This window comes from Neovison vison, chromosome 1 (assembly GCF_020171115.1).
Source record: "Neovison vison isolate M4711 chromosome 1, ASM_NN_V1, whole genome shotgun sequence".
NCBI classification, from domain to species: Eukaryota; Metazoa; Chordata; class Mammalia; order Carnivora; family Mustelidae; genus Neogale; species Neogale vison.
Genome location: NC_058091.1, coordinates 314,298,610 through 314,318,975, shown reverse-complemented (window position 1 = coordinate 314,318,975; position 20,366 = coordinate 314,298,610).

Here is a 20,366-nt window from a genome sequence, read left to right as displayed (position 1 = left end):
TATGACTTATTTGAAATCAATGTCTTGCGGATGATTGAGTTAAGGTGAGGTCATGAAGGTGAGCCCCTGATCCCGTGCGACTGCTGTCCTGAAAAAAATGAGGCATTTTGAGACACACACACACCCACACACACACAGGTGCCACGTGAAGATTGGAGTCAGATTGCCACAGCCCATGAATGCGCGATAGCCTGGAAAGGCACCTGAAACTGTAGGGGGGCTGGTGAGGTCCTCCCTGGAGTCTTCAGAGGGGCAGCCTGAAGACACGTGGACACATCTCTGCTGCTTTAAGGAGCCAGTGTGTGGGTGTGGTACTTTGATGGAGTGACCCTAGCTAATGAAGTCTCGCTGTAGAAGGAGATCCCTTCCCAACACTGGAGGCACCACTCCTGTGACTCACTCCAACTTCCCACGTAGCCTCCACGGCGGAGACAGACATTGGCATCAGTCCTGGTTTATGGACTCCATCTCAGGGAGCATGGCAAAAATGGCTGATTTCGCCAGAAAGTCTGGGTTGGATAGTGGCGTTTGCCCAGTCCTCCCTCGTCTCCAGAAACAGCTCCTGAAGCCCTCGCCACCCTCCCTCCTCCCCAGTGATGCACCAGTGCACATGGGAAGCTGATCCAAAGGCTTGTGACTCACAGCATGAGACACTCAATCCCCACGATTAAATTCTAGCCTATCCTCACCCCAACTTTCGGAAATGCGGCTTATGGTTTATGACCGTTCATTATCTGTCCAGCATCTTCACCATGGGGTTGAGCAGAAAAGGTAACTGAGATTCCTGGCCATCTTAACAGTGTGTACTGCATTGTGTTTTATTCACACACTGTTTTCTCCAAGTGAAGGACACATGCCCTCCTCTCTTCCCCGGGATTTGTCGAAGAGGCAGATGGCAGGCAAACTGGAAAATCTCACCGCCTTCATAATTAAGGAGTACTGGGTTGTAAAGTCGTGTTTCCAAATATACATTTTCAGACTCATGCATTTCAGACTAGGCGTGCAAGAGAGGAAGCCCTTCATGTGCACTCCTGCGTGCTGTCCTGGGCTGGGAAGTGCACGTAATACCACGGTAAAGAGAACACATGGGCGTTCGTGTGCGGGCATGTCTGGGAGCAGTGAGCTAATGATGCCTTTGTGATCTGGGGCCGCCTACAAGGTCCTAGGTGCAGGGATGGGGCCAGACAGAGTGAATATGGACAAGCCCCAGTGCTGTCTGTGCAAGCACATCGAGTGGTTCACAAAAAAACTATTGATGAAGGCAGAATGCGTGTCTCCAACAGTTTCTGAGTGCTGTATTTGTCACGCAGGGTAGAAGCACCTAAAGAAAGCCACTGGCAGGGCAGTTAGGATGAAAAATTGGCTTCACTGATTGCTTTCGCTGTTACTTAATCAAAATAACTAAATTCAATTTTCTTAAAACATGCTGTGTGGGGTTGATCAGCACTCTCATATTTTGAAAACATTTATGAGCTCAAACACTGACTAAGAGCAAATTCGATCTGATGTGACCTACGGTTGGCTGAGAAAAGACACAGAAAGCATTTCTTCTTCCCCGACTGTTACAGCAAACCCTGATAACAGATGACAATATTTGTGGGGTGAGGGATCCCCTCCAGGGCCGGGTCCTGCCAGCCTCGAAGGCTCACTCACTCTGTTTGCATTAATCCCTCTCTCCCTGCCCTACGTGCTATCTATCCTTAGATTATAGGCATAATGCCAAAACACCTGGCCAATTCCAAGGATGCTCACAGAGGAGGGAAGGTGCCCCAATGATGTTCAGCTGGTTGTTTTGGCATTGTCTAGTTTCTGTTCTAAAGTGTACCAGGTGACATGTTCATCATTGAGGTGCGCACCTTGGACCTTTGCCTGCATTTCAGAGCCTGTGTTGATCTGGAACCCTGGCTGGTGCTCAGAGAAGCAGATGATGAGTGTGGATGAGCAAAGAGCCACCCACACCTAGCATGCCAGCACCAAGAGAGTCAGACTGATGGACTTCTCTACTTTCAAACCATTTAAGTAATTGTCATGGGTATTTTATTTTCCACTGAATACCAATACATAGGTTTAAATTGTATTTGTAAGTAGCTGCTGTTTGATGGATCTCTTAGTGGAGCTCAGCTAAAATTTTAAACTGGGAGATTCTTTTCCAATTTTATTTTAAAATGGGTCCCTAGGAACAATAAGGATCCTCTCCTAGTACCCTGTCTCGTAAAGGCAACAGCTGTGTTATATGTATATTTACTGTCTTGTTAATTTTGGCCATGCTAACTGGTGTAAGGTGGTATCTCAATGTAGATTTGATTTGAATCTCCCTGATGACTAGTGATGATGAACATTTTTTCATGTGTCTGTTAGCGATTTGTATGTCTTCATTGGAGAAGTGTCTGTTCATGTCTTCTGCCCATTTTTTGACATGATTATCTGTTTTGTGTGTTTTGAGTTTGAGGAGTTCTTTATAGATCTTGGATATCAACCCTTTGTCTGTATTGTCATTTGAAAATACCTTCTCCCATTCCATGGGTTGCCTCTTTGTTTTGTTGACTGTTTCCTTTGCTGTGCAGAAGCTTTTGATCTTGATGGAATCCCAAAAGTTCATTTTCACTTTTGTTTCCTTTGCCTTTGGAGACATGTGTTGAAAGAAGTTGCTGTGGCCAATGTCGAAGAGGTTACTTCCTTTTTCTCCTCTAGGATTTTGATAGATTCCTGCTTCACGTCGAGGTATTTTATCCATTTTGAGTTTATCTTTGTGTATGGTGTAAGAGAATGGTCAAGTTTCATTCTTCTACACATAGCTGTCCAATTTTCACAGCACCATTTATTGAAGAGACTCTCTTTTTTCCACTGGATATTTTTTCCTGCTTTGTTGAAGCTTGAAATCAGGCAATGTGATGCCCCCAGTTTTATTTTTCTTTTTCAACATTTCCTTAACAATTTGGAGTCTCTTCTGATTCCATATGAATTTTAGGATTGTTTGCTCCAGCTCTTTGAAAACTTACGGTGGAATTTTGATAGTAATTGCATTGAAGTATAGATTGCTCTAGACAGTATAAGAATTTTACCAATGTTTATCTTCTGATCCATGAGCATGGAATGATCTTCCATCTTTTTGTGCTTCAATTTCTTTCATGAGTGTTCTGTAGTTCCTCGAGTACAGATCCTTTACCTCTTTGGTTAGGTTTATTCCTATCTTATGGCTCTTGGTGCAATTGTAAATGGAATCAATTCTCTAATTTCCCTTTCTGTGTTTTCATTGTTAGTGTGTAAGAAAGCAAATGATATCTGTACATTAATTTTGTATCCTGCCACAATTGCTATATGAGTTGTAGTAGCTTGGGGGGGTGGAGTCTTTTAGGTTTTCCATATAAAGTATCATGTCATCATGGAGAAAGGGGAACCCTCTTACACTGTTGGTGGGAAAGCAAGTTGGTGCAGCCACTATGGAAAACAGTGTGGTAATTCCCTAAGAAATTGAAAATAGAGCTTCCCTATGATCCTGCAATTGCACTAGTGGTATTTACCTCAAAGACACAGATATAGTGAAAAGAAGGGCCACCTGTACCCCAATGTTCATAGCAGCAAAGGCCACAGTCGCCAAACTGTGGAAAGAACAAAGATGCCCTTCAACAGATGAATGGATAAAGAATACTTGGTCCATATATAATATGGAGTGTTATGCCTCCATCAGAAAGGATGAATACCCATCTTCTGTGTCAACATGGACGGGACTGGAGGAGATTATGCTGAGTGAAATAAGTCAAGCAGAGAGCATCAATTATCATATGGTTTCACTTCCTTGTGGAGCATAAGGAATAACATGGAGGACATGGGGAGATGGAGAGGAGAAGGTAGCTGGGGGAAATTGGAGGGGGAGACAAACCGGAGAGACTGTGGACTCTGAGGAACTAACTGAGGGTTTTGGAGGGGAGTGGGGGTGGGAAGTTTGGTGAGCCTGGTGGTGGGTATTATGGAGGCACGTATTGCAAGGAGCACTGGGTATGGTGCCTAAACAACAAATTCTGGAACACTGAAAAGAATTTAAAAAATAAATAAAATTTTAAAAAATGTAACGTCCATTTAAACAAATTTATAATGGTGTATACATGGGAAAATGTGTGTGTGTGTGTGTGTGTGTGTTTCCTCTCTTCATGTTTGTCTCTCATTTTCCCTCTGCCCTTCCTTTGTCTACATTAACCCAGCTCCCCTAACCTCAAATTCATCTACCTGTACTTGTTCCTTAGGTTGCATAATGAGTTACCATCATGTTTTCAGGAATTCATTTCATCACAATTTCTTAGGTCATAAGCCTGGGCACAGCTTAAGTTGTGAAGTCTCCCAAGACCAGATCCGGTTGTGGGTAGCTGCATTCTCATCTGGACTCTCAACTGGGGAAGGACCTGCTTCTAAGATACTCTGGTTATTGGCAGAATCTGTTTCCTTTCAGCTGTAGAATTTAGAGCAGTTGCTTCTTCAAACAGAGTAAAGAAAGAGTCTCTATGGCTTCAGATCTCTCACTATAGGACCTGCTTGAAAGCATTTACTCTGTTAGGTTAGGCCCACCCAAGATGATCACTTTTTGATTAACTTAAAGTCAACAGATTAGAGACCATCATTAAACAGTCTCTGCCTTTGCCATGTAAGGTAGTCAACAAGAAGTGATAGCCAGTCACTTTTGCCATGTTCAGTTGATGGAAGCAAGACCTATACTCACTTGGAAGAAGGAGATTGTGTGGAGTGTGGAGCGGCTCACTGCAGACTCCATCTACCTGTCCCTAGGTATCAGTAGTGTCCCTCTACAGGTATGTAAACACATGGGTTCGCACGCCAACAGCACCCACGGGAAGTAACATCACTTTCCACATGATACAAGAACTTCAGATGGTTTCAGACACCCCCAAAATGTTTGACCCCCATGCAGGAAGGCTCAAGGGAAGGGATCTAGTAACCCCCATCAGGGCTCCAGCTATGACCAACAAGAATTGGTGTGTAAATGTCCCAGCTCACATGATCTTTTGTTTGTTCCACTGTCTTCCAGTTTCTGGCAGAACTGAACCCATTTTCCACAGAGGCAGTGCCCTCAATGGTGTGTCCTGAATTGCCTATTCCCTTTCTTGTGTGATTTGCACATTCCCCTATGGGGCTTTTCTTGGATCACCTACCAAATAAAGTGCTTGCCCTCTCGGTGGGCTCAGCTCTGCAGCTGGGAAGCCCATGTAACATAGTTGTCACCTTTATGAGACAGGGTACTGGGAGAGGATCCTTATCATTCCTAGGGCCCCACCCAAATGGTTTAAACAACATAAATGCATTGTCTCACAGTTCCAGAGGTCATAAATCCAAGCTCAAGCTGTGCACAGGGCCAGTTACTTCTGAATCTGTGAGGGACGGTCAGCTCCAGGCACCCCTCCTGGCCTCTGGAGTCTGCTGACCTTCTCTGTTGCTCCTTGCTCAGATTCCTCTTTGCCCTAACTTCATATAGTGTTTTCCCTGGGTGTCTCTCTCTGTGTAAAAATGCCTCCCCTTAAAAAAAAAAGTAACTTCAATAAATAAGTTAAAAGAAAATTTGAAAACACGGAGCTGCCTTTCTCTAGCTGTGACAAGGAAACTAGTGTCAGGCCAGCCCTCCCCTCTGCAAACAGCAGACCACAGAATCAAATATCCAGGTCCCCTTTCTGCTCAGGAAAACTCCCTAAAAATCTCTCCAAGTCACCAAGGTCATTGCTCGCTTGCTTTCCTCAGACATGGGCCCACAACCATCCCAGAAGCACAGCTGGCAGCACCACAAGCAACAGGATTACCAAAAACACTGAAATGTTTTCCCAGTGATTACATGCAGTCAAATTGCTGTATTTTATAATCTTCTAGCATTATTGTTTCTGTTTTTGAGGTACCAACTTCCTACACAGTAGAGTTCATATCTTTCATTTTGTTTTATTATTTTTAGAAATACTATGAAATTTTGAGACACAATTCCATGATTGCAAAGTTAAATCTATGAAACAAGTTGTATCCTTGTCCTTTCTGCATTATTTCTGCACTCATTTAAAAACAGCCCTATTTATAGGTTATGATTTATCTATTTGGTATTTATTCTTTTTTTATCTTTATTTATTTTTATTTTTTTATAAACATATAATGTGTTTTTATCCCCAGGGGTATAGGCCTGTGACTCGCCAAGTTTACACACTTCACAGCACTCACCATAGCACATACCCTCCCCAATGTCCTTAACCCCACCCCCCCTCTCACAACCCCCCTCCCCCCAGCAACCCTCAGTTTGTTTTGTGAGATTAAGAGTCACTTACGGTTTGTCTCCCTCTCGATCCCATCTTGTTTCATTTATTCCTCTCCTACCCCCTTAACCCCCCATGTTGCATCACCACTTCCTCATATCAGGGAGATCATATGATAGTTTTCTTTCTCCGACTGACTTATTTCACTAAGCATGATACCCTCTAGTTCCATCCACGTCGTCGTGAATGGCAAGATTTCATTTCTTTTGATGGCTACATAGTATTCCTCTCTCTCTCTCTCTCTCTCTCTCTATATATATATATATATATATATATATATATATATATATATATAAATGAATACCACATCTTCTTTTCTTCTTTATCCATTCATCTGTTGATGGACATCTAGGTTCTTTCCATAGTTTGGCTATTGTGGACATTGCTGCTATAAACATTCAGGTGCACGTGCCCCTTTGGATTACTATGTTTGTATCTTTAGGGTAAATACCCAGTAATGCAATTGCTGGTTCATAGGGTAGTTCTATTTTCAACATTTTGAGGAACCTCCATGCTGTTTTCCAGAGTGGTTGCACCAGCTTGCATTCCCACCAACAGTGTAGGAGGGTTCCCCTTTCTCTGCATCCTCACCAATATCTGTCGTTTCCTGACTTGTTAATTTTAGCCATTCTGACCGGTGTAAGGTGACATCTCATTGTGGTTTTGATTTGTATTTCCCTGATGCCGAGTGATGTGGAGCACTTTTTCATGTGTCTGTTGGCCATCTGTTGGCCATCAGACATTGCAGAAATGTCTGTTCATGTTTTCTGCCCATTTCTTGATTAGATTATTTGTTCTTTGGGTGTTGGGTTTGCTAAGTTCTTTATAGATTTTGGACACTAGCCCTTTATCTGATATGTCATTTGCAAATATCTTCTCCCATTCTGTCAGTTGTCTTTTGGTTTTGTTAACTGTTTCCTTTGCTGTGCAAAAGCTTTTGATCTTGATGAAATCCCAATAGTTCATTTTTGCCCTTGCTTCCTTGGCCTTTGGCGATGTTCCTAGGAAGACATTGCTGCAACTGAGGTCGAAGAGGTTGCTGCCTGTGTTCTCCTCAAGGATTTTGATGGATTCCTTTCTCGCATTGAGGTTCTTCATCCATTTTGAGTCTATTTTCATATGTGGTATAAGGAAGTGATCCATTTCATTTTTCTGCATATGGCCATCCAATTTTCCCAACACCATTTATTGAAGAGGCTGTCTTGTTTCCACTGAGCATTCTTTCCTGCTTTGTCAAAGATTAGTTGACCATAGAGTTGATGGTCTATTTCTGGGCTCTCTATTCTGTTCCATTGATCTATGTGTCTGTTTTTGTGCCAGTACCATGCTGCCTTGATGATGACAGCTTTGTAATAGTTCTTGAATTGTGATGCCACCAACTTTAGCTTTCTTTTTCAATATTCCTTTGGCTATTTGAGGTCTTTTCTGGTTCCATATAAATTTTAGGACTATTTATTCCATTTCTTTGAAAAAAAATGGGTGGGATTTTGATAGGGATTGCATTAAATGTGTAGATTGCTTTAGGTAGCATAGACATTTTCCCAATATTTGTTCTTCCAATCCAGGAGCGTGGAACATTTTTCCATTTCTTTGTGTCTTCCTCAATTTCTTTCAGAAGTACTTTATAGTTTTCTGAGTACAGATTCTTAGCTTCTTTGGTTAGGTTTATTCCTAGGTATTTTATGATTTTGGATGCAATTGTAAATGGGATTGACTCCTTAATTTCTCTTTCTTCTGTCTTGTTTTTGGTGTAGAGAAATGCAACTGATTTCTGTGCATTGATTTTATATCCTGACACTTTACTAAATTCCTGTACAAGTTCTAGCAGTTTTGGAGTGGAGTCTTTTGGGTTTGATATAGTATCATATCATCTGCAAAGAGTGATAGTTTGACTTCTTCTTTGCAGATTTGGATGCCTTTAATTTCTTTTTGTTGTCTGATTGCTGGGGCTAGGACTTCTAGTACTATGTTGAACAGCAGTGGTGATAATGGACATCCCTGCCGTGTTCCTGACCTTAGCAGAAAAGCTTTCAGTTTTTCTCCATTGAGAATGATATTTGTGGTGGGTTTTTCATAGATGGTTTTGATAATATTGAGGTATGTGCCCTCGATCCCTACACTTTGAAGAGTTTTGATCAGTATAGGATGCTGTACTTTGTCAAATGCTTTTCAGCATCTATTGAAAGTATCATATGGTCCTTGTTCTTTCTTTTATTAATGTTTTGTATCACATTGGTTGATTTGTGGATGTTGAACCAACCTTGCAGCTCTGGAATAAATCCCACTTGGTCGTGGTGAATAATCCTTTTAATGTACTGTTGAATCCTATTGGCTAGTATTTTGGTGAGAATTTTCATGTCTGTTTTCATTAAGGATATCGGTCTGTAATTCTCATTTTTGATGGGATCCTTGTCTGGTTTTGGGATCAAGGTGATGCTGGCCTCAAAAAATGAGTTTGGAAGATTTTCTTCCATTTCTATTTTTTTGGAACAGTTTCAGGAGAATAGGAATTAGTTCTTCTTTAAATGTTTGGTATATTTATTATTTATTCTATAACATAAGAAGATGGATGCATGCATATGTCCTCATGTATGATATGTACATGTACAAATGTATGTTCTTATGGCTATCTATCCTTCATCCATCCATCCATCCATTATCTATGCATGTATCATCTATTATCTATCTATCCATCCGTTATCATTCTGCCTGTCCATCCACTCATCCTTCCATCCGTCCATCCAATTATCTATGTATGTTCATCTATCTCTTGTCTATCTATCCATATTATCTGTCTGTCCACCCATCCATCTGTATATCCATCCATCATCTATGTATCATCTATCTATCCATCATCTATTTATTATGTCCCTCCATTATCTCTCTATCTCTCTATCTGCTATCTATTTACATATTATGTATCTATCATCTATCATGTTTATTATCTATCCATCTACCCATTATCTATTATCTATCTATCTCTATTGTCTCTCCATCTGTTATCTACCATCTCTCCATCTATCTATGTACCTATTGATATCATCTGTTTGTGAAACAACTATTACAGATGTTGTGCCACAAGGAGGAAAAGACTGTAACTTCTGACAGAATGGAACCAAACAAGGTGGCCTTCTCTCTGAGGAGGCCTTTTTCAGGTGATGCTGTAAAATGAGCCCTCAAGTCCCCCTAGGTGAGGTGAGCAAACACTGGATCCCAGGGAGCGTGGGAGTTTGGAATTTGAGAGGAGATCACAGAAGAAAAGAACAACACAGAGACAGAGCCCTAGAGTTGATATGGGGTCCCTGTGAGTGTCTGGAGGTTGGCCAGCCTATGAGCTGTTTGCCAGATGAGTATGTGGCTAGCGAACAATGGCTCCTAAGAGCTTCAAGGGAAACATCACAGAGCTGCAGCCCAAGGGGGACAGGCAGACAGGGACTCAGACACATGGCTGGATGCACCCAGGTCTCTCCCACAGGAGCTATGGGGTTTGACTCCTGGGTTTGTTGTCAAACTCCTGGATGTTTACCAGTCTGATAGTGAGAAAAAATTTCCAACATAGTTTTTATTTATGTTTCTCTAATTATGAGATAAGTTAAGGTCTCACCATACGAGTGAGCATTACCTGCACTTATTTATTTTTTATTTATTTATTTATTTATTTATTTATTTTTTACTGTAATCTGTCTATTCATATGTCTAAGCTGTTTGTCCACAGGGATTATTTTCCAATACTTTTAGGAGCTTTTTTTTTTAATGGATTACAGATACTAACTTTTTATTATGATTACAAATATTTTTTCCTGGCTATTTATTTACTTACTTATTTCTTTTTAGCCTACTTATAATTCTTGTTACAAAAATGTTTTTACAAGAGGTGTTTGTTTGTTTGTTTTTCTTGTCTTTAAATGTATCACCCACTTTCAGGTTTCACCAGAATTCCCCAGGTCTTCTTGTACTGCTCATGTGGTTTCTTTCTTTTTCTTTTTTTTGGGGGGCGTTATAAATCTCAAACAAATTCAGAATTTACCCTGGTGTATGGTGAGACAAGTTGTTCTGACCTAACCATCTCTGCTCAGCCAGCCCATTGCTCTCACCACTTAGTAAGAAGTCTACTCTTCCCTGCTGGGCAACACCACTCTCAACAGGTTTTGGGAGTCCACACCCAGTGCATCCATTTCTGGGTGTTGACTCTGTGTCACTGACGTGTTCATATCTTCATGAGCAACAACTGTTTTCACACACTGGTTCTACCATGTGTTAACCTACATCCTAATCCTGTCAGCCTTCTTTACGATTGTTCTTCCAACTATCATTCCTCATGTCTTCTTCCAAGTGTATTTTAAAGTCAATTTGCTTAGTTCTAGAAAAAGGAAACCAAGGGTATCATAGCTGGAATTACATTAACTTACATATAACTTAGGGAGAATGGACACTTACGATCCTGCAACTTCTCATCCAGGAGCTTGTGTAACTTTAAGCTGTTTGAGTGTCCTTGTTTGTTTTTTAAGTACAGTTCTCTGTAGCCTATTTTCAATGTAGAAGACAGAAGAGCAATTTTATAGATAAATCATATCATGTCATTTCTATGCTGAAAACATCCCAATAATGAATGCTTACTCTCACTCAGAACAAAAGGAAACTTTGCAACAGCTCCATTGCTGAGTCACCAGTCAGGTCTGATCTCCTTGCCTGCTATTCCTCCTCCCTTCCGGCATGTGTCTCCGGCCTCCGTGTACCCACTCTTCTGTGATGGTCTTCCTACCCCATCTGCTTAGAATCATCCTCCCCAGATACAGAACCCCCTAACAAACATTTACTAAAGGCTGTCTTCTCAGTGAGACTTCCCTGACAATCTATATAACCAGGAAGCTCCCCTTTGCCTGGAACTCCCCATCTCCCATTTATGCCTTATTATTTTCCTTACTTCTGGTGACTTGATAAATACATAACTGTCATGTTCATTGATGATCCAGTGACTCATGTAGAACTGAATGTGTTCTCACCAATGACCCCCAAGCCCTAGAGTGCTGCCTGACATAGTAGATAGTCAGCAAATGCTGCATAAACAATCTAGTGAACAGTTAACATTGAGGACAGCTCTGGTTGAGTCATCTGTTCCTGAAATTCTGTTGGAAGCACAGATGAGGCAGGTAGACGACCTGCCAAAACCAGGTGACTCTGAAGGCAAGGATGGCACACGGCCTTGTCTCCAGCCACTGTGCTCTCTTACCTTCTCCCCTGCCTCTCCCTGTCCTGGGTCCAGACAGGTATTGGAGGTTAAAGAAGATTAGCATTTCCAAGCCGGAACAGGGCGAATTCCCTGCCCTTTAGTCACTGAGCACTCTGTCACTGAGCAGTGTCACGTCTTATCTGATAAATGGCAACAGTCTGCAAATAAATCCAGACCCAGACATAATAATCAGAAACTATTTTATCACTAAGGAAGGAAACTGTAGTCTCACCGAAGTTTAATTTTCTTTTGTCCTGTGAGAAGTTCAGCTACACCTCGCCTCCACTTGCACACACACACACACACAACCACACTAATACTATACACGCTCACACACACATACACACTCATACCACACACATGGTCACACACAGATGCACACATGCTAACGCTACACACACTCACACACGTGCATACACACTCATTCCACATACTCAAAGCCACATGCACAGACACTAATATTGCGCACTCACTCACACACACACTTACACACACTCATACCACACATATGCTCACATGCTAATATACACACTTGCTCACACAAGTGCATACACACTCATAACGCACACACTCACACAATGTACACACACTCATGTCAAACACTTGCACACACACTAATGCTACTCACACACTTGCACACACGCTCATACCACACACTCACATGCACATGCACACACACACAAGTACTATACTCTTGCTTACACACATACACAAACACACACATACCACATACACATGCACCAGACTCACTTTAGGCCAACCTAAGCATCCTGCACGGTGGGACAAGTTTTCTATTTGCTCATCTCCCCTCACCTTCCTCTTCCTGAAAAAAAAAGAGAAAGCTTCTTCTTTGACATCAGTATATCCACTAATTTAGAATTTGATATATTTGAGCTTTATTTGAGCTAGTGCTCTGAAAATTTCTTTTTCAGGGTGCAAGTAAGCTGCCAGTATTATGGGCACCATTAGGTAAACAGAAAATAAAGAAAGAGATAATTGAACAGTAGAAAAGATGTAGATTTCTGAAATCACTGATTTTTGTAGGAATATCACAGATGTTGGGAAATACAATTTGTGATGGAAGAGGCTGAACTTAAAGAGAGCACTTTGTGGAGGTTTGTTGTCTGTGCCTGGTGGTTGGAAATAATGAGAAATGTGTGCACCAGTTCAAATTATCTGACACAAGCTGGTTGGCTGATGCGATCAGGTTGGTTCACTTCAAAGTCCCAGAGGCTGTCTTCATTACAAAAACCAGAGGCGGAATTCACATAGGAAACGATACACTATCCTCACCATAAATTTTTATTATGGGGTATGAAAGACTACAAAGTACAATATGCTTGACCTCTTAATAATCTGTACTCACCGACAACTGAAGCTTCACATGAATTATCCCAGAAGATGGGCCCCAGCTCACCGAATCGTCCTTTTCCGTCTTTCCCTACAGCTTCCCCGACTTCCTTCAGTGTGGGGAGAGATCCAGAGGCAGTGAGTGCAGGCGGACAACACTTGCTGCACTTTCCTCTCGGCTGTCCTCAGCTGTCTCTGGGCCCCTCTAAGAGAGGGTTTTATAAGCTGCTTTCCATGGAGTCGTGTGTCGTCCTCCTGCGTGCTGTTGCTTGTATATCCAAGCGTGGCTGCAGGAACCATATTCTTGACTAGCAGGACCTCATATATCGTTCGTGATTTAGGACTGGGGCCCGGGGGCACCTGGGAGGCTCCGTTGGTTAGGCATCTAACTCTTGGTTTCAGCTCAGGTTATGATCTCAGGGTCATGGGATCGAGGCCCATGTTGGGCTCTGTGCTCAGCAGGGAGTCTTCTTGGGATTCTCTCTCTCTCCTTCTGCCTTTTCCCCGACTTGTGCTCTCTTTCTCTCTCAAATAAATAAAATCTTTAAAAAAGAATGGGAATCCTTTTCCAGGGCCCCCAGTCTTTGTGGTCCTTCATACATGATTTATAATTTAGAACCGAGGGTCTGTTTCCAGAATGCCCTCTCCTTTGTGAAGTCATGTGTATTTTTCTCTTGCATCAAAGAAAAGAAAAGCAGGCTCCATTTCCAGCTGCAGCCCACTCTCCGATTGCCTCCTACTCAGTACAGGTACTGCAAGTAAGACTCAGGCTGTGTGTGTAAACGTAAGGGAAGGTGTTTGCGTGGGAGACCAATGATAAAAGTAACTTCATCCGTAGAGTTGTTGGTACTCAGCCAAAATATGGCTGCTGCCCAATGACACCCTGGAAACTGGTAGGAATGACATCTTTAAGATGATTGTCTTTTTTTTTTTTTTTTGTCTTATGAGAAAACAGAAATGTTACTAACCTCAGAACTACCCAATAGCCACAGAACTAAAATTCCCAGGTGATGCATAGTTGACCACCACTCCTGTATTTCAGTACAGCTGAACGCCTCATCTGCAGGCCTTACTATTCTCATTACTCTTTCCAAAATAAAGAATAAACGTGTCAGTCACAGGGGCAAGCTCCTTGGAGCACACTTTCTTTGTTTGAGGAGAGCTGTTTCATGGCTCCTCTTAGTTTTGAGTCAACAGCCTTGAGACAGGTCAGAGGCTACAAGGGACTTTGTAGAAGTCCGACGAACCTCCACACCAATGATCCCCAGAAGACACAGCCCAAATGCTGGCGAGGGAGGAGGCACTGTCAGTCACCAGGGGCCAAAGAGCTTCGTGGGAAGACAGGGACCAGCGCCCGAGTTCCCTGCCTCTGTGGTTGGGCATTTATAGCCATCCTGGTGGGCTGTCAAGGTGCCCATCTGGACTGCAATGCAGAAAGGGCCCCAGCCCTGGAGCTTCCCAGTAGAAAACCCAGAAGTGACCCATCATCACTGCTGAAGAAGACTGTGGGAGAGAGACAGGCCCTTGAACAACCTGAGACCAGGCCGGGAGAGGCTCTGTTCTCTCCACTCTCACTCTCGTAGGGGAAGACATGCTGGGCACCAAGGGCTCTGACCCACAGACTGAGTGTGGGGACCCATGAGGTCCTTTCCTGGGTCCTGAAAACCTGGGTGGCGTGAGTCAGTCTCCTGTAGAGGCTGGTAAGGTGGGGGTCAGCTGAGATGTTAGGAAGAACATGCTTGCAGGCGATGCCCACTCTGGACACCTTCTCTCTTCCCCAGAATATTCTGAGGGGTCGTTCATACAAGCCGAGTAAATCTCTGTCGACCATTCTGGGGTGGAACCTGGCTCCTCACCAGAGAGGGCCCCTCACTCATGTGAATATGGCCCTCCATTTACCCACAGAATGACGTAGAGCCCGCTAGCCTGAATCGCGGGCCTGACTCTCAGGCTCCTCCTCGCTGTGCCTGTGTAGACCAGTCCTGGGGTTTTGAGTTCATAATGGGAATCATGTTTTCATGAAACACCCCTTCAATTGTTCCTTCTAGCTTTCGTGGAAACTGTTCTCAGCACCATGTGTCTCCCATTTTCCAGTTTTCCTTTTCTGACAGATGTCCTGTTTGATGTGCTGTGAGCCTCAATGAGAAACATGCAGGTGACCAAGGTAAGCTACATGCCCAGGACACAGATGTGAGCTTTTGGAGCCCAGGTGAATGGGCTAAGTTTCTCACAGGTGGGAGGTCGACAAACTGCATTTAATTGGTTCTTTTGCTCAATCACACACCTATATTTGGTGACTAAATTTGCCTCGTGGATCTAACACTAATGCAATACATTTTTTTTTTTATCATCCTCTAATAGGAGATGAAAACCCAGCAATGCTATATTACACAGCCTGGCACATCCATGCTTTGATTTTGACATGTTTTTTTGAAAACACATGGTTTTCATGAATGAATGCATATAATGGAGATCAGGAGAGCTGGCGTGGGGGGCAGGCTGCTCTCCCCACTCTGGGAGCACGTGTCTCGTGCCCTGGGGTCAGATCACTTCAGATGAAGGACGCCCTAGGTTTCAGGGAAGACCCATTTATCTTCCTAAAGGCTATCTTTAACCAGATTATTCAGGGTTTTAAATCACCAAATGGAACTCTTCCTAGAGTTAGGGTAGAGAGAACTTGATCGTTTCCTTATGAAGATTTGTGGATGCCGTCAACTCCTTGTGGTTCACTCAGGATGGAGTCTGGTCAGAGGAGCTACAATTTTGCTTTTCTTAATGTTCTCCTAGCTCCGGGTGAGTAAGTCTGGGACTTCCTTGTATTCTCCTGTAGAACACAATTACTGCTTGTCAGGTGTCACGGTGCAGGTGGTATCAAAATGGGGGAATGTTTTCCTTTTTGTTTTGTTCTCTTTAATTTTGCTTACAGTGAATCATCATGTCTGTCTTGCTTGATCATTATGACTTCTAGACACTGTGACCAACATGAGGAAATGAGGCCCAGAGATGTGAACTTACTGGTAAATCAGGTATTGAAGCCCACTTCTCCAGATCTTGTATCTTTTATTTTATTTTATTCATTTACACAAGCAAACACAAGCAGGGAGAGCAGCAGGCAGAGGGAGAGGGAGAAGCAGGTTCCCCACTGAGAAAAGAGCCCAATGTAGGGCTCGATCCCAGGGCCCTGGGATCAAGACTTGGGCCAAAGGCAAACATTTAACTGACTGAGCCATGCAGGCTCTCTGGGATCTTGTATCTTTCTACAAGTTGGTCTTTTTGGGAAAATTATTCATCTTCTACGCTTCTTTTTAATGTTTCCTATTTGATCAATATTTTCTAGTGCTGTTGAAAATACACCTAAAATATACCTTACTCCCAACAAGCAGGATTTTGAGACAAAGAGGCTGAAAAACTTGACAACAGGCAGCTGAGCACCAACGCTGGCAGGCTCTGGCTTCTTCACCCACTTGGTGGACGTGGTGCAAATGCCAACAAGTCACGCAGTCCCTACACAGCGCCAGCCTCAGGAGGGGGCCTCGGCGGCGCTTGCAGAGGGACCATGGACTCCACTGAGTTCGTGGCCATGTTACTGGGTTTCTACTTGGCCAACAAACCATACCTCTTCTACTCTTCTACTCTTGACCTTTTCCTTTTTTTCTGGCAGCCTCTCCTATCTAATCAATGAGTCCCCCTCCCCCTCCCTCTTACCCCTTACTCTCTGCTTTCCCTGTGAAGTGCACTAGCAAACATTGGTTCCTTGGGATAATGCTTAGATCTTCTGGTGAAGCCAGTGATGGAAAGTATTAGCTTAAGTCAAAGAGAAGTACAAGTATTTGCAGAGAGGGAAATAGCTCAGAGAGCTAGATTAATCCATAATGAATGTAACTGATTCATTGATTTAAATTAAAGCAACTTAAATCTTTAAAATTTCCCCACCCACGAAAGAAACTTATTCTTCCCTCTAAATATTCATATAATATATTCTCAGAAATTATAGTTTATAGATTGTTTGTTCTTCATTTGGGGCTTCAGTGTCCTAGGACTGATTGGCTTAGAGAAGCAAAGGTCGTAGGTCATAGCATGAACAGAACATAGCATGTGCCAGCCCTACACTGGGACCTAGGAGGAGAGCAGTTTCCAGGCCAGCCCCTTACCCAGCTCTGTCCAAGGTAAGGCCAGGCATATGGGCTTTTGCAACTGGGCATGTGTCTGTCTACCTACCTCACTCTCTACTTAACCTACACATTTGCTGAGCTCCCAAACCATTCTCATCACTGAGCTAGGTTAAAATGTGCAGAAATTTGACTTCTAGGAGTGAATGGAGTAAGAGCCAGATCAAAGAGATGGGACAGGAGGGCAATAGCCAGACTCCCGTCTTCCAAGACAAGTAGGGAAAAAAAAAAAATCACGTTGTGTCCTTTACTGCCTCTAAATACAGATAAAGTACCGCTGGTTCTTGTGGTTTGGGATTCTGCCTCTAGTGCTTCATTTTTAGTGAAGGAAAACATTTTCATCAATGAGTTAGCAATTTGGATTCTCTAATCTTATTTATCTCACAAAACAGCTAGTTCCCTCCTCATGCCTCTCCCAAGAATTAGACTTCACACTCTTCGGAGGACTGCTACAAACGTGCTTTAGTAGCTCAGATGCGTTGCTGTTGTAGAGGAGCCGGTTAAGAGCACGTGACGCAGTCTCCACTGTCTGCAGCGGAGAATGCACGGCGGGCGTGGCAGCTGGATTTGAATTCGGTTCTAGTGTTTACTATGCCCTGTGATATTGAACGTCGTGAACTTGTTCAGTTTCTCAGTCTTGCCGCTCCTTAAACTGGGAAAAATAATGTTACGCTATAGCTCACTGCAAGAACTAAGTGAAAGAATAAATGTGAAGCTTTCAGCAGAATTCCTGGCGTCCACGTGATGAATGGAGCTGCCACCACGATCATTGTCATAATTGTTAAATTATGCACGAGGCAATTCCTTTCTTTCTTTTCTTTCCCTTTTGTTTTTGGTGTGCAGAGGGGAATCTTGAAGAAGGGATGGGGAAAGCACGGTTTCCACTTGCTCTGGGGCCAAGAATGTTATACTATGTCCATGTTTACTCTTCTCAACTGTAAGAGATATTGTTTTTACAAAGCAGAGTCTAAAGGAAGAAAATAAGCCTCTCATAGAACACGTAAGTCTGATTTCAAGTCAAAGATGCTAGGAAGAAAGAGCTTTCTCTGGCTTTTTTTCTGAAATATAAAAGTATCTACTCGTAGGTGACCATTAAATGTCAATATCATTAATTTTCAATAAAAGAACTTGTTCAACCTGATGTCATTAAGGATTCCCAGGTATGTGTTTAGGACCTTCCACTTGAGCCCTCTGAGGTCAGCTGGGGTGGTCAGTGCCCCCCGTGCAGGAGTATCCCTGAGTCTAGGTGCACTCCAGGACCTCACTCCGCACACGCTCCCAGGGAGCACTATGAGGTCTAGGACACAGAGGCTGAAAAATATTAGGACACCCCTCCTTTTGCTCTTTGCTGACCTTAAGCACTGCGTACTTACCAGGCTTTCTAAGATTTCATGGGAAAATGTCAGACTATCTTCTCTATAATTTCTTGTGAGAAGAGAACATGAACTTAAAGCAAATTAAAGGATTTTTCCCTTTCTCCCTTCATGTTAACACTTGCTTGAGTTTCTAAAAGTCTTTGGAGCTCCGGTGCATGTTCATTTTCCCTGTCCTTTCATGAAACATTTTACATCTAGAATCTCTTCCCCCCAGCGGTGAGTTGTGACTCAGGAAAAATGGAGTTTAGTTTACAACAAGGGCAGGTGATGGCTCTCGTGACCTTCTACTACATCTCATTAGAGCCCAAGACTGTACAGGTATGATGCGTCATGCCACAATCCTGCACATGGTGCTCATGGGCCAAAGGGCCATGTCCAGACCCAGCCATGCTGCCCTCACATGTGTCCACAGGGAACCACAATGGACCTACTGCTCAGGGCAGGCTGAGCAGAGAGAAGTCTGCCGTTTTAACATTCGAGTTGATCTACGATTCCGTAAAATGGCAAAAGAAAATTTCAGACATATTGGCCAACAAGCAAATATCTGGTAAATTGAAACAATTATTACACTATCTCAGGAAGTCAATAAATTTGGCAATGACAACAGCAGAAAACCTCAGCACATCCCCCACATCCAACCTGCTGCTGGGATCCTCGGTCTTTTCCACTGGCTCAGCAGAGGAACCGTTGGAGATGCAGTCCTTGACGCTTTGGAATCAAGGTGACCCAAAGATTCCCCATATGGATCTCGTCCAGAGACCTTGACTTTGGGAGTAGTGCCAACAGATAATGTCAACAGACCTCCAATTATCATTTTATCTACACAAAATATACAACGTGATGTGGTCATTCACCTCGTAGGTGGCGGAGTTCCCGGCAAGAAAGGCCTGCGGTAGTTTTTCTGGGAAGCACACAACAGAGGAGTTAACAAGTCTTATGGGGAGTTAAAGGAGGGAGTCCTTAGCCTCTCTCCAGCTGACGCGAGGGCCTGGATTCTGGATGGGCTTTTGGCATTTGAAAAACAGACTCACAATTACACACAAACGGTGAAGCCAGAAGCACAACATCTATCTGTAAGTCAAGATTTTTTACCTTTAAATGTAGTGGCCAACCTGCGTTGAAATGGACGCGTACGGAGCTCACATCTGTGTAAACACGGGGTGGGATCAGCACAGATCATTGTAACCTTGAATTTCACAGCCGGCTCCTTTTAAAGCCGGAATCTTTACGAGGCACCTTGTTTCTGCTGTGTCCTGCTCGGGTGTGTGTGTGAGTGTTTGTGTGCGTGTCTCTGTATAAAGCAGGCCTGTCTGTCTCCAGCTTGCTATGCCCCAGGAAACACAAAGTGAGAGAAGGTTATAAGGGTCTTGGGTCACTCCCTACAGACACTCCAGTTTAATGAATAATTGTTCTCTAATTGATCAGGTGTTGAATGTCTAAACAACTCCTCTGCACTTAACAACTTCCTCTGTGCAAAATACATTTACCCTTTTATGCTATATTGGCATTTCTTTTGAGCTGGCCGTCCAGACGCCAGGTACCTCGCAGGGCTCCTCCCGGCCAGCTGTGAGCAGCAATCCTGCCTGCCAGCCCTTCTGTGCGGGAAGGCACGAGCGGCACCCAAGGGTAAATGCTCTCTTGCTTGCGGTTTTGATTTCTACACCCTTTTTTGGGGGGGATTCACTTCATTCATCAGGAAGGCCAGTTTCAAAATAGAATGACTACTTTCCTATTTTCTATGGACTCAGAATATAATGTTGTTTAATGTTTCTGGGAAAATTGGCACGCTGGTGTTCCGAAGGGATTCGTTGATGGGGCTAACCTGGTCTGGTGATAAATCCGTCCTGCGTGGGCTCTGGGTTCAGAATCTCGGCTTCAAACCCCAGTTCTAAAAATGAGGAGCGCCTGGGTGGCTCAGTGGGTTAAGCCGCTGCCTTCGGCTCAGGTC